Below are 13,533 nucleotides of genomic sequence, written 5' to 3'. Positions count from 1 at the left end.
TATCCAGTTTTCTCAACATCATTTATTGAAGAGACTATCCTTTTCCCATTGTGTATTCTCGCCACCCTGTTGAAGATCAATTGACTGTATATATGTGGGTTTATTTCTGGGCTCTGTAGTCTGCTTATTGGTTTATACATCTGTCTTTCTGCCAGTATAGTACTGTTTTAATTACTGTAGTTTTGTAATGTATTTTGGGATCAAGAAATGTGATGTCTCTGGCTTTGTTCTTCTTTCTCAAGATTGTTTTGGCTATACTGTGTCCCTTGTAGTTCCATATGAATTTTAGGATTTTTTTCTATTTCCGAAAAAAGTGCCATTGGGATTTTGATAGAGATTGCTCTGAACTGGTAGGTCACTTTGGGTAGTATGGACATTTTAACAATATTAATTCTTCCAAACCATGAATACAGGATGGCTTTCCATTATTTTGTGTCTTCTTTAATATCATTCATCTGTGTTTTAAAGTTTTCAGTATACAAGTCTTTCGCCTCATTAGTTAGGTTTATTCCTAAACATTTTATTCTTTTTGAAGCTTTTTGAGGTTCCCTTGTAAGTGATGTCATTTTTTTCTTTCTCTGTCAAGATTTTCTCCTTGTCTTTGGCTTTCAGCATTTTTATTATGATGTTTCTGTTTGTGGACCTCTTTTTATTTTCCTGTCTCCAGTTTGCTCAGCTTCCTGGTTGTGTAGATTATTGTTCTCAATAAATTTGAGAAGTTATCAGCCATTATTGCTTCAAATATTGCTGCGCTTAATAATGTCCCACATTTCTCTGAAGCTCTGTTCATTTTTCTTTATTCTTTTTTCTTGCTGTTCTTCAGGTTGCATAATCTCTATTGATCTTTCTTCAAATTTGCTAATTACTTCTGCTAATTCAAATCTACTGTTGAGCCCCTTTAAAGATTTTTTTTCACTTCGGTTATTGTACTTTTCAACTCTAGAATTTCCATTTGATTCTTTTTTATAACCCTATCTCTTTATTGATATTTTCTATTTGCTGCAACATTTTCATCACACCTTTTTTACTCCTTAATCAAGGCTCCCTTTAGTTCTTTGAACATATTTATAATAGCTACTTTGAAGACTTTGTTAAATTTGACATCTGGTTTCTCTCAAAGCCAGTTTATGTTGCTTGATTTTTTTCCAAGGTATGGGTCATACTTTCCTGTTTCCTTGCATGACTAATAATTTTTGTTGGAAACTGAATATTTAAGATAACATATTGTAGCAACTCTGGATACTGGTACCTCCCCTCTGGTGCTTGTTATTTTTGTTTGCAAGTTTATTTGTTTAGTAACTGGCTGGATTATTTTAGTAGAGTCTATTTCTCTACTACACTGGTAAGCTGCTGATATTGCTCCTCAGGGATCATATCCATGGGGTTTGCCCACAGTCACCCTGGTTAACAGTGTTTTTTTGGGGGGTTTCTTTGGATGTCTCTTTCCTTGACCATACTCAAGTGCTAAACTCTACTAATTGCTGGGCGATTGCCTTATTACTTTTAATGATGCCCTGGGGCATAAATTGCTCACCAACTAAACCAAGGAAATTCAGACTCCTTTGAAGAGATAGTTCTGGAAATCAGTTATTGAGATTTGTTCTGACCCCAGACAGTCTCCTCCTAGCTATGTCCTTTCCAGGTTCTCTCATGCAAACTAGCTAGCCTATAGTTTAGCTTATATGTCCAATTATTCCACCAATATCATCCCAATTACCCTTCACTACAACCATTTTCTTGAGAGCACCCTTAGGCTTGAACGTCTCTACACTCTGTTGCAAATGAAGTCAATTCCTTTAGAAAGAGAATAGGAGCCCTCTGGTTTATGACCTGCTCTACCTCTAGGCAAAATCTTTGAGTTATGGCTATGGAGCTGGAAGTGGGAACAATCGCATGCTTCTCTCTGAGTGACACTCCCAGTTAAGGAGCTGAGTGCTCAGTTGTAGGGGTGGGCATGGGGAGACAGTACCTTCAGCTCTTTTTTGTTTGACTCTCCCACTGCTTTATAAGCTGGGAGAAAGACGATTGGAGGTATTATCAATTTCCAATATTCTCAGCAGCACCAAACTCAGGGTAGAGCTTACTTGGGAGCTGGGCAGAAGAAGAGAGACCGCACCTGTCACCTACACTTGCCCATAATTTAGCCTCAGTAACAGGTAGGTAGGGGCAGGGTGAGAAATACAGACATCTTGCCCCTCCTGGGGTGATAGCCCTCCAGCTGGGAACTGGGGGAGATGGAGCCTTGTGTTCTTGGCTATACCAGTGTGAAGGGAAGTTTCCATCTTGCTGAGTTGGGATGGAGGAAGGAGGAAGCAGATCTCAGTTCAAATACCACAGACTCTCATTGTTCTTAACAAATTTTAGTAAATTTTTTTCAAGTAATTTTTTTTGGATTATAATGATTTATAACATTTTGTAATTTCAAGTGTATATTATTGTTTATCAATTTCTGAATACAGTTCATTGTGCTTACTCCCAGTAGTCTAATTTTTATCCATCACCATACATATGTGCCCCTTTATCCTTTTCACCCATCCTCCAACTCCCTTCCTCTCTGGTAACCACTAGTCTGTTCTCTTTATCTATATATTAGTTATCTTCCACATATGAGAGAAATCAGGCAGTATTTATCTCTGCCTGGCTTATTTTGCTTAACTCTCAAGGTCCATCCATGTTGTTGCAAATGGGACAATTTTGTTTTTCTTTATGGCTGAGTAGTGTTCCATTGTATACATATACCACATCTTCTTTATCCATTCATTTGTAGAAGAGCACATGGGTTACTTCCACATCTTGGCTATTGTGAATAATGCTGCAATGAATATAGGGGTTCATAAATCTCTTTGGATCTTTGATTTCAAGTTCTTTGGATAAATACCCAGTAGTCAGATAGCTGGATCATATGGTATTTCTATTTTTAATTTTTTGAGAAATCTCCATACTGTTTTCCACAGTGGCTGCACCAGTTTGCATTCCCATGAGCAGTGTATGAATGTTCCCCCTTTTTTTTCCACATCCTCTCCAACATTTGTTGTTTTTTGTCTTGGTAATTATAGCCATTCTGGCCAGTGTAAGGTGATATCTCATCGTAGTTTTGATTTGCATTTCCCTAATAATTAGTGATGTTGATCATCGTTTCAGGTGTCTGATGGCCATCTGTTTATTTTCCTTGGAAAAATGTCTGTTCATATCCTCTGCCCATTTTTTTATTGGGTTTTTTGTTGTTGTTGTTGTTGTTGAGTTGTATGAGTTCTTTATATATTTTGGAGATCAACCCCTTGTCTGATAAATGATTTGCAAGTATTTTCAGTTGGTGGGTTGTCTTTCCATTTTGTCCATGGTTTCCTTTACTTTGCAGAAGCTTTTTAGTCTGATCTAGTCCCATTTGTTAACTTTTTCTTTTGTTTCCTTTGCCTCAGTAGACATGGTATTTGAAAAGATGTTGCTAAGTCTAATATCAAAGAGGGTACTGCCTATATTTTCTTCTAGGAGTTTTATGGTTTCAGATCTTAACATTCAAATCTTTAATCTATTTAGAGTTAATTTTTGCGTATGGTGCAAGATAATGGTTTACTTTCATTCTTTTGCATGTAGCTGTACAATTTTCTCAACACCATTTATTGAAGAGACTTTGCTTTCTACACTGTATTTTCTTGTCTCCTTTGTTGGAGATTAACCGTCCATAGATGTGTGGTTTTATTTCTGGGCTTTCAATTCTGATCCGTTGATCTGTGTGTCTGTTTTTGTGCCAGTACCAGGCTGTTTTGATTACTATAGCTTTGTAGTATGTTTTGAAGTCAGGGATTGTGATGCCTCCAGCTTTGCTCTGTTTCCTCAGGATTGCTTTGGCTATTTGGGGTCTTTTGTTTTTCCATATAAATTTTTGGATTCTTTGTTCTATTTCTGTGAAGAATGTCATTGGGATTCTGATTGGAATTGCATTGAATCCTTAGATTGCTTTAGGTAGTATAGACATTTTAACTATGTTTATTCTTTCAACCCATGAACATGGAATGTCTTTCCATTTCTTTATGTCTTCTTCAACTTCTTTCAATAATGTCTTATAGTTTTCAGTATACAGGTCTTTCACCTCTTTGGTTAAGTTTATTCCTAGGTATTTTATTCTTTTTGTTGTGATTGAAAATGAGATTGTATTCTTGATTTCTCTTTCTGTTAGTTCATTGTTAGTATATAGGAATGCAACTGATCTTTTAAAATTGATTTTTTACCCTGAAACTTTGCTGTAGTTGTTGATTATTTCTAAAAGTTTTCTGTTGGATTCTTTAGGGTTTTCTATATATAGAAGCATGTCATCTTCAAATAGCAAAAGTTTCAATTCTTCCTTTCCAATTTGGATTCCTTTTATTTCTTTTGCTTGCCTAATTTCTCTGGCCAAAACCTCCAGTATTATGTTGAATAGAAGTGGTGAGAGTAGGCACCCTTGTCTTGTTACTGTTCTCAGAGGGATGGCTTTCAGTTTTTCACCCTTAGGTATGATGTTGGCTGTGGGTTTGTTGTATATTGCCTTTATTATGTTAAGGTACTTTCCTTCCATACCCATTTTATTGAGAGTTTCTTTTTTATCATAAATGGATGTTGGATCTTGTCAAATGCTTTCTCTGCATACATTGAGATGATCATGTGATCCTTATTTCTCAGTTTGTTAATGTGGTGTATCACATTCATTGATTTGTGCATGTTGAACCATCCCTGCATCCCTGGAATAAATCCCACTTGATTGTGGTGTATGATCCTTTTAATATATTGCTGTATCCAGTTTGCCAATATTTTGTTCAGGATTTTTGCATCTAAGTTCATCAGCGATATTGGCCTTTAGTTTTCCTTAGTGTTGTCCTTGCCTGCTTTTGGTATCAGGGTAAGGTTGGCCTCATAGAATGTGTTGGAAAGCAGTCCATGTTCTTCAATTTTTTGGAATAGTTTGAGAAAGATAGGTATTAAATCTTCTTTGAATGCTTGCTAGAATTCTCCTGAGAAGCCATCTGGTCCTAGACTTTTGTTTTTTAGGAGGTTTTCAATTACTTTTTCACTCTCTTTACTTGTGATTGGTTCATGCAGATTCTCTATTTCTTCTTCATTCAGTTTTTGGAGGTTGTATGAGTCTGAGAATTCATCCATTTCTTCTGGGTTATCAAAATTTGTGGGCATATAGTTTTTCATAGTGTTCTCTTATAATCCTTTGTATTTCTTCAGTATCTGTTGTAATTTCTCCGCTTTCATTTCTAATTTTATTTATTTGAGCCTTCTCTCTTTTTCTCTTGGTGAGTCTGGCTAAGGGTTTGTCAATTTTCTTTATCTTCTCAAAGAACCACCTCTTAGTTTCATTAATCCTTTCTACCGTTTTTTAAGTCTCTACTTCATTTATTTCTGCTCTGATTTTTATTATTTCCCTCCTTCTGCTGACTTTGGGCTTTGTTTGTTCTTCTTTTCTAGCTCGGTTAGGTGCATTTTAAGATTACTTACTTGAGATTTTTCTTGCTTGTTGAGGTGGGCCTGTATGGCTATGAATTTCCTTCTTATGATCACTTTTGATGCATCCCATAAGAGTTGGTATGTTGTATTTTCATTTTCATTTGTCTCAAGGTATTTTTTAATTTCCCCTTTGACTTCTTCAATGATCCAATGGTTGTTCAATAGTATCTTGTTTAGTCTCCACATATTTCTGACGTTCCCAGTTTTTTTCTTGTGATTGATTTCTAGCTTCATAGCATTGTGGTTGGAAAAGATGGTAAGGATGATTTCAATCTTCTTAAATTCACTGAGGCTTGCCTTGTTTCCCCACATATGGTCTATCTTTGAAAATGATCCATGTGCACTGGAGAAGAATGTGTATTCTGCTGTTTTTGGGTAGAATGCTCTCTATATATCTATTAAGTCCATCTGATCAAGTGTTTCATTTAAATCTGCTATTTCCTTGTTAACTTTTTATCTGGATGATCTGTCCATTGATGTGAGTGGGGTGTTGAGGTCTGTGACTATTATTGTGTTGCTGTTAATTTCTCTCTTTAGGTCTGTTAATATTTGCTTTATGTACTTTGGTGCCCCTGTGTTAGGTGCATATATACTAATAAGTGTTATGCCCTCTTGGTGGAATGTCTCTTTTATCATTATATACTACTCCTCTTTGTCTCTCATTGTCTTTTGTAACTTGAAGTCTGCTTTGTCTGATGAAAGTATGGCAACACTTGCTTTCTTTTGTTTACCATAAGCTTGGAGTATTGTCTTCAATCCCTTCACTCTAAGTCTTTAGGACTGAGATGCATCTCCTGGAGGCAGCATATTGTTGAGTCTTGTTTTTTAAACCATCCAGCTGCTCTGTATCTTTTGATTGGAGAATTTGATCCATTTACATTTTGAGTGATTATTGACACATGAGGGCTTAATACTGCCATTTTATCTCCTTTTCTGGTTGTTCTATGTTTCCATTGTTCCTCTTCCTTTGTTTTCCTGACTGCTGTTTCATTATAGTAGTTTTCTAAGTGGGATTTCTCAGTTTTCTCTCTTTTTGTGAATAGTGGCTCGGCTCTGATTTTTTGTTTATTGGTTACCGTGAGGATTGTATGAAAGATATTGGAGATGAGATAGTCCGTTTTCTCATAGCCTCTTATCTCCATTAACCTAAGCAGGTTCCTTCCCTTTCCTCTCCCCTTCTGAGTAATTGTTGTTACAAATTGTTCTGTTTTTAATGTTGTGAGTTTGTGACTAAGTTGAAGTGTTTATCATTACTTTTGATGCTTTCTTTCCTTTGCTATTTTAAGTTGTAACTGAGTCTTTGCCTCCCTATTCTGGTGGAGAGCTGCAGGTTTCTGATCATGTCTGTCTGTTTATATCCTTGCTCAGAGCTTTTCAGACCTTTGCCTTTTTGTTGCTGATGTGAGGGCATCTTTAATTATTTCTTATAGAGGAGGTCTAGTGGTGATGGACTCCCTCAGCTTTTGTTTATCTAGGAGAGCTTTTATTTCTCCATTGTATCTGAAGGAAAATTTTGCTGGATAGAGTATTCTTAGCTAAAAGTTTTTGTCTTTCAGTATTTTCAATATATCATTCCATTCTCTCCTAGCCTGTAGGGTTTCTGCCAAGAAATCTGCTGAAAGCCTGATAGGGTTTCCTTTGTGGATTGTTTTCTTCTGCCTTGCTGCTCCTAATATTTTTTCTTTATCATTGACTTTTGCCATTTTTACTATTATGTGCCTTGGAGGAGGACTTTTAGCATTGATGAAATTAGATGTTCTATTAACTTCATTTATTTGTAAATCTGGAACCTTCCCCAGGTTTGGGAAGTTCTCAGCAATTATTTCTTTGAACGAGCTTTCTGCTCCTTTCTCCCTATCTTCTCCCTCCAGAAGACCTATAATCTTTATGTTGCTTTTCCTAATTGAGTCAGATATTTCTCAAAGAATTCCTTCATTTTTTAAAAATCTTAGTTCTGTCTCCTCCTCCACCTGTAGAATTTCTACATTTTTATCCTCTAGAACACTAATTCTTTCCTCCATAACATCTGTTCTATTTCTTAAGGATTCTAGATTATTTTTTATTTCATTAATTGTGTTTTTCATATCCAGAATTTCTGCTTGATTTTTTTTAATAGTTTCAATCTCTTTGGTGAAGAGATTCATTTTATTGCTGAGCTCCATGAATTGGCTTTCCATGTTTTCTTGTGAGGCATTGGGTGTCCTTATGGAAGCTATTTTGAATTCTCTTTCATTTAGGTTGTAAATTTGTGTCTTCAGGGTTGGTTTCTGGAGAATTGTCATTTTCCTCCTGGTCTGAAATGTTGCTGCAGTTTCTCATGGTGTTTGATGAACTAATCTTTTGTCAGGGCATTTGTGGTATAATTAGGACACAGATTCCACCTATTACCACTAGGGGGAAGCAGGAGCAGAGTTTCTGGCCCCACCCTGTCTGCTGGAAGATGTGGGGGTATTATGGGTGTTTGCCCCAGCCTGGGGTGTATTCAGGTGCTTGTGTGGGGCTCCCTTGCTGGACCAAGTTAGGGCCACTGTTTGGTGCCTTAAGGGTACTATGAGCTCCCCCTCCCCACCAGGAAAGTGATCATCATGGACTGAAAGCTGCCACTGCCTCTTCCCACAGCCACTGGACACATTCTGTCTTTCAGGGCTCAGTGGCACTATGAGCACTCACGCTGTGGGCCTGAGGTGTGCTTGCCCCAGCACAGATCTGCTGCAGTCTCTCCTTGAGGTCTGTGGGACCACTGTTCTTGGTGGGTGGGGCTTCCTCACTGGGATCCAGGATAGGGGCAGTCCTTGGTGCTGCAGGGGCACTATGGGCTAGTTCTCCCTGCCAGGAAAGTGAACTTGAGCAGGCTCAATTCTACTACTGCCTCTTCCCGCAGTCACCCAGGACACATTCCCTCTTTTGGGGCTCAGCACACTATGAGTGCTCATGGGCCTGGGGTGTGCTTGCCCCAGTGTATAGATCTGCTGCAGTCTCTGTTTATGGTCTGCAGGGCCACTGTACATGGTGGGTGAGGCTTCCTCACTGGACTGAGCTAGGACCACTCCTTGGTGGCACAGGGGCATGGGGGGCTCCCCCTCCCTGTGGGGAGATTGATCATAAGCATGGGCTAAGGATTACCATGAATTCCTCCTCCAGTAGCCCCAGTGCATGTTCCCACTTTCGGGGCACTTGTGCCAGGCTGGAAGGCAATTGTGTGCATGCACAGGGCTACTGGGAGAGAGCAGGGCATGCTCACCTATCTCTGCCACTTCCTGGGGGCCCAGTCCATCCACCCTCAGATGTATAGCTGCCTGTGTCTCTCAGGCATCCTGTTGTGCTGTGTGATCTTCCTCCATTGGTCAGTGAATGTCCATTTAGTTGTAGTTCAAAAGGGGAAGAGACAAAGGGAACAGCTCACTCCATCATGTTGCTGACGTCTCGTAAATTTTCTTGAATGTGTGTTTGTTTAGTTGCTGTATGTCCTTCAACCATATCCAAAAATTTTAACTGTTTGATTTAAAATAATTTTCACTAGTTTTGCTGGTGAGCAAGTCCACAGAGTTCCTCATGCTGTCATGGTGAAAGTCAGAGTCACACCACCCGTTTTCTTGATTTCCTCTTTCCGGAACATGTATTCTCTCTAATAAGATTTATGTTAGAACTTCTGCTACACTTTGTGTTTTGAGCTCTCTATCATATTTTCCACTCTTTATTTCTCTATACATCATGGGTTTTTTCTTTAGTTCATTATCCACCTCACCAATATTCTCTTCCACTCTGTCTAATGTTCTGAATAACTCTTTTTTGAGTTTCTAATTTTATTAACTATATTTTAAATTTCCTTCAGTACTTCAGTTCTTTATAGAATCTGCCTAGTATTTTAAGTAATCTCATTGTTTTCTTACATTTTTTCTTCTGGTTGCTTTGTTCCTAATAATATCTGATCTAGTCTTAAATTCTAAGGAATTTTGACAGCTTGTTTGCCATGAATGACTGTTGAATTTTATGAAATACTCTTTCTGTGTGTATTAAAATTTTTCAATCTTAATTAAAACAGGGAGGCTGTCACCTTACTTCTCATATTTTTAAATGGAGGTAAGTTTGAATTAGAATATCTTTTTTTTTTTTTTTGAGTAAGATTAGCCCTGAGCTAATATCTGCTGCCAATCCTTCTCTTTTTGCCGAGGAAGATTGTCCCTGAGCTAACATCTGTGCTGATCTTCCTCTATTTTGTATGTGTGATGCCTGCCACACCATGGCTTGATGAGTGGTGCATAGGTCCATGCCCGGGATCTGTACTGGTGAACCCCAGGCTGCCAAAGCAGAGCACATGAACTTAACCAGTACGCCACCTGGCTGGCCCCGTAGAATACCATTTCTTTTTGAAACTCATATTAATATAATGGATAGAGGCATTAAATGCTGATGGCTGTTAACATCCAAGAGAGATGAAACATTATATGCTTCCTGATGAAGGAACACACCACTTCCTCTGAAGTAGCCTTGAAAAACAAATCTGTCTAGATTCAACTTAAATAGAGTTGAAATAGAGGACAGAGGATTATGTCAAACTACACTATGGGGATGTAGTTACAAGAATCTGGATTATGCGAAACTCTCGAGGACAAACAACTGGGTTTCTTCACCAAATAAACTGTAAGGAGAGAGAGAGAGTGTACATGAAAGATGGGGAGAGGGGAGAAAGGAGAAAGAGCTAGCAAGAAAGGGAGAGTGAACATAGAGATTAAAAGAAACATAAAATACATATCAACTGCTTGCAATGTGTGGACTTTAACTGGATCCTGATTCAAATAAACAATGTGTAAAAAATAGCATTTATGAGACATTTGAACTTTTGAATATTCAGTGCATATTTGATGACATTAAGGATTTTTTATGCATGCTAATGGTATTGTGTCTATCATAAAATACTCATCTTTTAGAAGTAACATTGAAACATTCATAGATGAAATTATATGACCTATGTGAAATGCTTCAAAATAACGGGAGAAGAGGGTAGTGGGTGGGAGTATAAAAGAAACAGTGGCTATCAGTTGATAACTTTTGAAGCTGAGGGTTGAGTAAGGGCTCATCACTGTTCTTTGTGTTTTTGCATATATTTGGAATTGGCTTTCATATTACGTCTTTAGCCTTGTAATCTTGATTCTTACAGGGAGGGAATTTGTAAACTAAAGTGAGGTCAAAAAGAGCAGTTAACGAATACATCATCACATTCCGATGTGTAGACTTTTTAAGCCTGAATCATCTATAAATCCGAGGACATAGTTTGAAAACACTGACAACTTCCTGTTAACCTCCCTTAAATGAAATCATCAAATGCTTTTGTTTTTTATGCTGAAATAATGTACTCCGCAACAAAATGCCTTTGAAATCAAGCACATATCTCTTTTTCAGCGAGACACTGAATTCTGAAACAGGTGTTTCAGTGTTTGCAGTTTTTCAAAAACCATTTCCTCAGGTTCCTATCAATAGGAACAGTCATGCAATTTCCATGTCTGCTCAATTTAAACTACTGATTGAGGCAAAACCAACAACTTTTCATTGGCTGCTCATTAAGGGCATGTGCCAGGCCCTTGGGAGTGGCACCTAAATCAGTCCACAATTTATACAAACTATGTTCTCCTTGGGAAGACAAATTACATGATAAGATAAACAACAAAAAGATGTAAATAATTGTCAAGGCAACAGAACATATTTTATGTGATTTTTTTTTTTTTTTTGCCAACTCAAAATTCAGTACTCAGAAATCCTAATTCCCTGTATTCTAGGTATTGTTCTACTGTATCACGGTAAACCCCTACCTCTACTGAGATAATAAGAATTGGGAAAATAGGAGAGGAAGGGAAGAGGGCTCTAGTAACATTAATTCAGGCAACAACATAATATCTGTAAATGTATTCATTCCCTTCTCAGAAAATGTGGACTTTGGGTTTCTGCCAAGCCACGATCCTTCTTGTGAATTGAACTGTTACAAGGAGCCAGACTCCAGGCTCACCTCCACCCACAGGCAGGTCCCACTTTGCTTCTGGGGTTCTTTATCATTAGGACTATGTTCATAAAACATATGGGAGGCTAAGAAGCTTTGATGTATCTAGAATAATTGTGCCCACTCATCTCTTGTCTCTTCTAATCTGGTAGAGAAACAAAGAAAGGGTTTTTAATGCATGCTCTAAATTACATAGAACAGAACTTGACAGCAGGTTTACAGTTCAATTTACTATTTTCCCCTTTAGCTTGACTATTGAAAGATACCTCTTTGCAAAAGGGAAAAATAAGCTTTGTTCTTAGATGATTGTTTAGGACCTAGCTCATAGGTGATAAATGAAATGAATAAGGTTGGTAGGTAACAACACTTTGGTGAGTGATTCATTATGCATATCTTCAGAGAGAGGGACACATTCCCTGTGCCAATAGAATAGACGATGAATCAGGTCTGACCAGTTCCTAGGAAGAAGGGATTTAGCTTGTCAGAGTTGAATGAAATGAAAAAGTTTGGGATATATATCACATTCTGATGAATGGTTGTCTACATCTACACACAGGCAGATGGAGTCACTCAGAAAGCACTTTTCCTTTTTTTATGAAATACTGGTTTTAAAATCTAATCAAAAGATTGAGAGAAGGTAGGTTTTAACATCATAATTAAAACAGGAAAAAAATGTTTCCTTGGATTATCCAGGGAAAAGCAATCACTAGACACAAGATGCAAACCAGACAATACATTTAATAATTTATCAGATTTGTATTGAACACCTAACCGGTAAGTAATTTTCTTTGCCAGTCTTCCCACTCTTCCAGTGTTCATTATCTAGGTGGGGAGTTATAATATGTACACAAGTAAAATCATTACAGTAAGTGGCTTGTGAGTAATGTGAACTTCAAGTGGTTCAGGAGTGCAAAGGTGGGAATATTTACTGTGGGCTGGCCTGGCAAGGTCCCTAGAGAAAAGTGATTTGAACTGGAAATGGAAGGATGACTGAAATTTCAATAGACAGAAATGTCATGGGTTTATACATTTATCTAAGAAATACATAGAGTAACTCTAATGTGTCAGTCACTCTGCTGAGTAGACAGTGAGTCAGGCAATTAGAATACAGTGTGACAAGTACTATAACAGAACAGGGTGTTTGCAGAACACAGAGGAAGGACAGACAGCAAGTGAATCAGATAAAGGCGGGTGATGGTGGAGCAAACAGGACAGTCTTCCCGGGGGAGAGACAACAGCTACAACGGGCCAGAGGCAAAAGGGACCCCAGCCTCCTTGGAGCTGGAGTCTAAGAGCTGCTCTGTCCAATATGGTAGCCATGAGCCACATGTGGCTGTTGACACTTGAAATGTAGTAATGAGACCGAGACACTGAATCTACAATTTTACTTAATTTTAATGAACTTAAATTCAAAAATTGCTATATGTTTCAATATACTTGAAACAACTTGGGTATGTGAATCTACTTTTCCAAAGTGAATTTCATGAAATTGAAATACAGATCAAATATTTCAGATGAAAATTTAGTATCTGAATTGAAATGTGCTGTTAGTGTAAAATATACACCTGATTCCAAAGATTTAGTATTTGAAAAAGAATGTGTAAAATTTTATAACTTTAAATATTGATCTCACATTGACATAATATTTTGAATATATTAGGTTAAGTAAGATATATTATTATGGTGAATTTCACCTGTTTCTTTTTACTTTTTAAATGTGGTTCTTAGAAGATCTAAAATTACACAGCAGCTTGCATTTTACTTCTAACGAACAGCTCTGGTCTAGGGTGCCATGAGGTTTGGGAGGTGAGAGAAGAGGCTAGAATAAGTCAGAGCCTGTCAGAACATGCAGGGCTTTGCAAGCTGTGATGAGTGGGAAGCTGTACATTCAAAACAGTGCTGGCTAAAATCCTACCGATTGCCAGGCACTATCCTGGCCACTTGGGATATACATCAGGGAATGACAAGATTCCTGCCCTCACGGAGTTGACATTTTAGAGGGAGCAGAGGGGTCAACAAACAACAGACACAATAGTAAAACAAACTAGCAA

This window comes from Equus asinus, chromosome 23, assembly GCF_041296235.1.
Source record: "Equus asinus isolate D_3611 breed Donkey chromosome 23, EquAss-T2T_v2, whole genome shotgun sequence".
Taxonomy (NCBI): domain Eukaryota; kingdom Metazoa; phylum Chordata; class Mammalia; order Perissodactyla; family Equidae; genus Equus; species Equus asinus.
Note: the sequence above shows the minus strand (reverse complement) of the source record.